Below are 8,721 nucleotides of genomic sequence, written 5' to 3'. Positions count from 1 at the left end.
TGGAGCAATGCTTTTGAGTCACAATTTCTCTACCTCTAATGTGGCCTGAGTGTTACCAATGTGGTTGCAACTATGCCTGAAGGGAAACTTTCACTTCAAGAGGAAGTTCTACTTCCTGATTCAAGCAGTGGTCACCTTCTCTGCCAGGAGGCTGTGTCTGGGGTTCCTTGACCAGGTCCTCACTTTGCCTTATCCTTCATCAAAGTGTCTCTTGCTGACCAATCTCCTTTTCTCTGGCTTCATGTTCTCATGTGGCAGAAAGCGCATTGCAGGAACAGATCAGCGGCTCTTGGTTCCTTCTTGTATTGTTGCCTGCAGGAGGAGGGGTGATGATCTGATTGGCGGGTTTGGGAGAAGGAACCAGGCATGCTCAGTTCAGAGCATTCTTCCCTCCTCTCTGGCAACACACATCTCTGCTCCTCCAAGCCTTCAGTCCAACGGGAGCAGGCTCTACCCCTGAAGCAGTGTTAGACTCCATTCCACTGCCATCTCAAACTGAGAGGCTCTAGGGTGAAGAATTAGAAGTCCCCTTCATCAGACACCAAAAGCCAACGTTCCCATTATCAGTTTTATTGGTCATAAAAGTTTTTCATCTCTACCTACTTGATTCTGTGTCTTCCCTTCATTTTATTCCAAATTCAAGCAGGAAAAGAGTGTCAGGTTATTTATCGGGCTTTCCCCCAACCCTAATAGTCCCAGAAGAGACACATCTAAGACGCTTATAATAAAATCACAGACTTGGACCTCCCAATGCATAGAAATAAGACATCATTCATCTTAAGACTAACAACAGAGACGACACGTAATTCATTTTAAGTCCAACAACAAAGCGATCAGATTTTTTTTTTCTTTTAAAGTTGTGTTCTTCCAATCTGTAGCTAAAATATTTACACGGGGCCCTGGTGATATGCAGGCAGTGGTTTACAGAGCACAGTCTGTTCAAACCAAACAGTTGCTCTGTTCCCAATTTTGGAAACTCGTCAAGGAATCAGTGTTTACTTAGACAACTGGGGCCCCAAGCGGCCCTTGTGTAGGCTGGATTCAATCCAAGGGAAGCCACGGCCCGGGAACATTCCTCCTTCTCCCCTGACCATTAAATCACAGACCTCTTGGCTCTACAGGGCCCTCTGGAGGGCAGCTGGTCCAGCCTCTGGTCCACTGTCCAGTCCCCAGACTGGACTATGTAGACTAGGTTCTTGTTTAGAATTGGCCCCGTGATGCCCAACCCAATGAGTAATCCTGTGTGTGAATGTCTTATTCATTCAACTCCCAAAGAGAGAGTGTAGGCTTGAGGGCAGAGGATTTGATGTTTAATACGTGGATGTCTTGAATTCGGTCGTAGCATCATGCAGGGAGTGGGCCAGCTGTGGGAAACAGACCATGGAAAACCTGGGGAGGTCACATCTGAATATCCAGGAAATGAGATCTGTGAGTTGTACCCAAAATTAGAAAACAAGCCCAACATTATTGAAGAACAATATATGTGAGCGTGAGGATCAAGGATAATGCATGGAGAAAGCGTAGGCCATGGTACCTAGGCTCTCAAGAAGAGATAGTAGTTATTGTTATTACACTTCTCACTGAGATGATTTTGAAAAATAATGAGGGACTTCCCTGGTGGTCCAGGGGCTAAGACTCTGTGCTCCCAATGCAGGGAGCCTGAAGTTTGATCCCTGGTCAGGGAACTAAATCCTTCAGCACACAGGTAAGCCCAGTGAGAATGACAGTGGGGTTGTAGTGAGTGCCACTGTCCCGTGTGCTCCGCCTTTCTCTCACTTGGCTGGTGCCTGTCTTTTCCTGATCTTGGACGGTTCTGACAGCACCACCAGTTACTGCCTTGTCGGAACAGTGGTGGATAGTGACTTAGGCCTGGCTAATATTTCTTCCAATCTGATTGGTCCCAGGATAGGGTTGTTACCCAGGCGGGCCAATCAGATCCTCCTATGAGGTTTGTAATTTCCCCACCACGAGGAATGTTGGTGTAATAGAGTATGACCTTTGGCGTCCATAGGTGTGGTTTCTGCCTCCAGAATTCGGGCAAGTTTCTTTACTTCTTTGAGTCTCAATGTCTTCATCATGGCTTCCCTGGTGGCTCAGATGGTAAAGCGTCTGCCTGCAAGGCGGGGGACCTGGGTTCAATCCCTGGGTCGGGAAGATCCTCTGGAGGAGGAAATGGCAACCCACTCCAGTGCTCTTGCCTGGAAAATTCCATGGGTGGAGGAGCCTGGTAGGCTACAGTCCATGGGGTCACAGAGTTGGACACGACTGAGCAACTTCACTGGTTCACTGGGTCTTCATCATAGTACACAGTGGGGTAAAACTGACCTTTCAGGGTTGTGAGGATTAATAGGAGATAAAATATAAATAGTGCTTGGACATAGTAGACATCAATCAATGGCTTCTGTTGATAATATTTATTTTAAAAGGAAAAAACCTCTAATTAATTCTCCCCTTCACCCACTTTGCCTAATAAATCTTCACTCTGTGAAGCATTTTTAATTAACAATAATTGGGAGGCCTCTACCTTGTAGTAGAGAAGGCTCATCTTTAATTTTCCCTGACCCTTGAGGTCTCAGGAGCTTAGAAATAGGATGAGAGAGTAAAATCTTAGAACGGAAAAGTCACTGTCTGCTCAAGCCACTGATAGTAAGTGGCCAGGAAATCTTTATCCCAGGGTTCAAGAAATTGTCTTCAGTCTAGATGCTGGAGAAGTACTATCTAATAGAACCTTCTGTTATGATAGGAACATCCTATATCTACACTGTCCATTACAATAACCACTAACGGCATGTGGCTATCGACGTCTTGGAATATGGTCAATGAGATTGAAGAGCTCAACTATGTGTTTACTTAATTTAAATTTAAATATCCACTTGTGGCAATGGCTCCCCTCTTGGGTGGAGCAGCTGTAGACCAAAGCGTGGTGTGAATTAAGGCAGATGTGGGTGAGGACAATACCCAGTGCTGGCTTGGCCAGGAATGTGTGCGGGAAGAGCTATAATTTGCAAGTGGCTGGGGTCATGGGGTCTTCGGGATTGAAGCAATTGGCCAAGGAGAGTCATCTATCTAGTTAGCAATTTAAAACAATATATGCTGGGATTTCCCTGGTAGTTCAGTGGTAGAGGATCCACCTACCAGTCCTGGGGACACTGGTTTTTATCCCTGATCTGGGAAGATGCCACATGCTGCGGGGCAGCTAAGCCCGCGCATCACCACTACCGAAGCCCGCGTGCTCCAGCGTCCGTGGTTCACAGCAAGAGAAGCCACCCATAAGAAGCCGGTGTGCCGCAGCTCGAGAGAAGCCCCTGCTAGCCACAGCTAGAGAAAGCCTGCACGCAGCAATGAAGACCCCGAGCTGCCAGAAATGCATAAATAAAAATAAACTAAGAAGAACTTGTATGCTGAGGGGCCTAGAAATGGTCATACCAAGTGAGGTAAGTCAGAGAAAGACAAATATCACATGATATCATCTGTATGTGGATTCTAAAAAAAAAACACAATGATACAAAGAAAGCTATTTAAAAAACAGAAATAGACTCACAGACATAGAAAACAAACTTACTGTTATGGGTGGGGAAAGGAGGGGAAGGGATAAATTAGGGATTTGGGATTAACAGACACATACATATATATAAAATATACACACATATATATAAGATGCATATATATATATATATAATACACATATATAAAATAGACAAGCAACAAGGACCTACAGCACAGGGAACTATATTCAGTATTTTGTAATAACCTATAATGGAAAAGAATCTGAAAAAGAATATATATATGTATACATATATACAGGTATAAATACAACTTAATCACTTCTCTGTACATCTCAAACATTGTTAATTAACCATACTTCAACAACAAAATAACCCCCCACAATGCATGTTGATTCAGGTACTCTGTTGCAAAGTGACAGTACTTCAGAGAAGACTGTCTTAGAATTTGCTTTTAAATTTGTAAATTGCAAAGTAATTTAACACATTGCAGAAAGATTAGTAACCAGAAGTCAGAAAAAATCCTTCCAAATTCCACTACAGAATTGTGATCATATTTATATATTTCCTTTCAGTCTTTTGCAAAGGTTTGTTTATAATTCACAGGCACATTTATGTAGTGGATATACATTTTCAATTATAATCTCCATGGAGATACATTTTATATCCTATATTTTTCATTTAGCATAAATATTAATATTTTTCTATTTCATCAGATCTGTATATAATTTTTAATAATTGAAAAATATTTTACTGGCTACATTACCTATATATAATTCATATAGCCACCTACAGACTTTTGCATTTCTTTAGGATATTTTCAATTTTCTTCAGAGGGTTGCTGGAACAGGTGTTCTAAGGCACATTCACTCCACACCTCTGAATATTTTTGTGTAGCAGAAGGAAATTTGAATATAGACAGACCTGGATTTAAATCTGGGGCCTTCATCACTTAGTATCTACATGAACTCTAAGGAGATCCTTCAGCCTTGAGCTTCAATTTTTTCATCTATAAAATGGGAATAATAATATTTGCCTTTTTGGTTGTCATCAGGTATTTGTAAGTTTCCGCCCACACTGCCTGGAACCAAGAAGAAACTCATGAATTATAACACTATTAGTGAGCGACTTTCGCTCACTAACCAACTGCACAAACTTCCCCTTGACTTGCTTCTCTCCAAAGCTCTCCTTTTCCCACAGTGATGGGTGGGGTGATGCACTGAAAACGAGGAATGTCCAAATGGAGGAGGAGGGGGGAGGAGGACTTACAGGAGGTAATCCTGCCAGAGCTGGCTGCCCTGGGGTGACTGGCAAGGCGCTGTGTGTGGGATTCTGTCCCTCGGGGGTGCCCTAGTCCTGCCTGAGCCTCTCTGAGCAAACTCCTAAGACCCTGTCAGCTGGGTTTTCCTTGTGGTTTAAAATGAGGGTGATAATAATAATAATGTTCACACAGAATTGAGAAGCTCCGATAATAAAGAAACCACAGTACTCAGCCTTCAGGCGTGGAGCACCAGGTCCCCAGGGGGGCGACTCACACCCATTCCCTTTTCCAATGGACAGATGGTCCCCAAAGGCCGGCAGCATTATGTCCACTTTACAAGGAGCAAACCAGACCTGAGAGAAGAAGGTCCGTGCTCAACCCAGGGCACCTCCCGGCTTTGCACTCTAAAGCTCTGGACGGTTGTAATCTGTCGTGATGACCCTCTGGAGTTCTTCTTCCTTTTTTTTTTGGCCATGCTGGGCAGCACGTGCGACCTTCATTTCCCAACTAACGGGAAGTTGAACCAAGCCCCCTGCTTTGGAAGCACAGAATCTTAACCAAAAGACCGCCAGGGAAGTCCTGGGGCTCTTCTTAACGCGTTCCCTGGAGAGTTTTGCTGGAAAGTTCTTCTAGAGGATTGCAGAGTACGTTGAACAAACTGATTTGAAATATATATGCCGAGCACCTACTGCGTGCTCGCCATCGTTGTGGGAACTCAGCAGTGAATGCCATGGACAAATGACCCTGAAAGAGCACGCCTTTTTGTGTGAGAAGGCTGACAAAAACAAACAAGTAGGGACTTCCCTGCTGGCCCAGTGCTTAGGACTCTGCTCTTCCCCTGCAGGGAGCAGGGGGTCCATTCCTGTTCAAGGAATCCCACAAGCTGCATGGCGCAGCCAAAAACACCCCACCCCCAGACAAACAAGTATATATTATGCCTTGTGATGCCAAGTTCTGGGAAGAAAAGTAAAACAGGGAAGGGTGATTTCATATCCAATGGTCAGAGGAGGCTCTGTGATGACAGCTGTGTTCACCACTCAGATACTGAGGTCTCCAAGAGCATCATCATCTCCATAAGAACAGAGCCCTGGGATCTTGTTGGTCCCTTGTAGACCCAGTCCCCAGCAGAAGTTCTGCTTTTCAGGAGGTGCTGAATAAACATTGGTTGAATGAGTGAATAAACAAACAGCCATCATTTCAGACCTGCTGGGGAAACTTCCGCATCAGGGTAGGCACAGGGTTTGGGATTCACCTGCTATCAGCTGACTCTTACAGAGAACCTTCTGTGTGCCAGCCTTCAAAGCCTTCAGTCATGTCTGACTCTTTGCAACTCCATTATAGCCCACCAGGCTCCTCTGTCCATGGGGATTCTCCGGGCAAGAATGCTGGAGTGGGTTGCCATTTCCTTCTCCAGGGGATCTTCCCGACCCAGGGATAGAACCCGGGTCTCCTCAGTCTGCTGCATTGGCAGGCAGGTTCTTTACCACTAGCGCCACCACCTAGCAATTTAACAGCAGAGAAGAGAGCAGAGAGAACAAGGGAAGAACAAGGGGTTAAGTGCAAAGAGTAAGAGTTTCAGGGTCAGGAAGGAGTTCAGCAAGTGTATTGCCTGACTTTTTTTTTTTTTTGGTGCAAAAATAGCTATTTCTGCTTTTTGGACTGGGGCTCGCTGAGTCAGGGGTTCAAAGAGAAGAGCATGAGGGTGGGAGCGGCCAATGTCATCCGCAGCAGATGGTGATGCCCCAGAGACAGGCTGTGGCCTCCACCCTCTCTGGCCCAGGAATCCAGGTCGGGGTAGACGGCTAAGCTCAGCGCCCTGGGGACCCCCTCTCCGCCTCTCCACCGGGCCAGCCCATCCCGAGAACATCACCCTTGTTCCACCCTTGGACTCCACATCAGGCTCAGGAGAGTCTCAGAGGCCAGGGGTGTGAGAGGAATCGTTCCAGCATCTGTTATGAACCATTATTTCCATTCCTTTGGCCGAGCTTTCTCCTGAGCCCTGAAGGCACTAGGTCAGCGCTGCTTTCGGCCCAAACGTCTGATGTGCCAGGCGTTTGTTCAGCCTAACAAAAGAAAGGGATGATTATTAAAAGAACAGACATTGCATTCCATATTTACCCCAGATGACACTGCCTTGATCCCTAAAATAGCTCCAGACCTCCTGGATGGAACTTGCTCGTTCTTTTTCATCTTTTGCTCTTATGCAACTGTTTATGGAGAACATCACCATAGTGATATTATCAGAGCAGGTCAAGTGAAACGTCAACCCCTTGGGTGGTTATTGGTTTCCCTTTGTACCTTGAAAGACGACTTTTTCACCCCAGACCTACTCTTTCATTTCTTCTAAGCACTTCAGTTCTCAGCTCCAAGTCAACAGCAGTACTTTCTGATTGATTCCCAGCAGTTAAAACCACAGAGGTGGTCCATGCTGGGACAAGCAATGGAAGTACTTGGGCTGAGTTTCCAAACTGGAAACTGTATTTACCCAAAATCTTTCCTTCAGATAAAACTTGGGTCAAAGTTTCAGAGTGTTGAAAGAGGCACTAAATAAACGAAAAGTCTAAAGAACCTTCAGTGCTTGCTCCAAGGAACATGACTATAGAGTTCAGCAAATAAACACAGCTGGCGTGGGGAGAGCCTTTAGCAAATACTTATCTTCTTGATTATTTTTTTTTCATAATCATCATCTTGGCCAACAGCCCTTATTATAGCATTCTCATACACTGCTGGTGGTAGTGTGAATTTATAGGACTTATCTAATAGAAAACTTGGCAATGGGTAGGAAAAGCCTTGACAGGGTGCTCTTTCTGTGAAGCAAACTTTTACTCATGGGTTCTGAGAAAATCATTAGGAATGTGAGCAGAGAAATTCATACAAAGGTGTTCATTGCTAATAGTGGTGGAAGAATGGAAAAAATCAAACAGCACAGCACAAGGGGATTGCTTTAAAAGAATCACTATCTATACATATGATAGATACTAAGCCAGCATTACAAATCACACCACAGGAGAATCTTTAATAATATATAATACATTCATGATGTGTTCTCAGGTAGGAAAAAAGCAGGTAACAAAAATGTGCATGCAATATGATCCCATTTTTGCAAAACATGTACATGGAAAGGAAAAAGATTAGAAGGATAGGTTCTAAAAAGATGAGCAGTGATTATTCCTTAGGTAATTTTCTGGTTTGGGTGTTGTATCTATAATTTTTACAATGAGCATGTAATTCTGTAGTCAGATGTTTAAAAAACTATTTTAAAGAAGAATAAGCTGACATGCCTTTTAAAATCACCTCTGATGGACTTTATGGGCAGAAACAGACTCTTATTCCAAGAACTTCCTTGTATAAATCTCGTAAGATAGAAAGTGCTGAACAATCTCTTATTATGGTTGAAGATAATGAACGAATTGCATGGTACATGGGGCCAATAAATATTAACCAACCATGGGTTTTCTGCCTATTTAGAGTTTCACATCAAAGATGTACAAGGGTGGGACTTCCCTGGTGGTCCAGGGGCTAAGATTCCACACTCCTGATGCAGGAGGCCTTGGTTCAATCCCTGGTCAGGGAACTAAATCCCATATGCTGCAACTAAAGATCCTGCATGCCCCAACAAAGATCAAAGATCCTGTGTGCCACGACGAAGACCCAGCACAGCCAAATACATAAATATTTTTAAAATATATACAAGGCTGACATAACCACATATAAAACATACGATCAATGGAATAGGGCCAGCAAATGTGTTTTCAAAATACCATGAATCATTTCATATTCAGTAACAACAGTGAGGATTGTTGGGGGCAAGAGAAGGGATCATGCATAAAATAAAATAGCACATGTGCCACCAGCTTATTGCCTATCTTATTTAAATCTCATGACAATTGTATGTGGCATGTATTGTATGGGCTTCCCAGGTGGCACAGTGGTAAAGAATCCACCTGCCAATGCAGA

Source organism: Cervus canadensis, chromosome 24, assembly GCF_019320065.1.
Source record: "Cervus canadensis isolate Bull #8, Minnesota chromosome 24, ASM1932006v1, whole genome shotgun sequence".
NCBI classification, from domain to species: domain Eukaryota; kingdom Metazoa; phylum Chordata; class Mammalia; order Artiodactyla; family Cervidae; genus Cervus; species Cervus canadensis.
Note: the sequence above shows the minus strand (reverse complement) of the source record.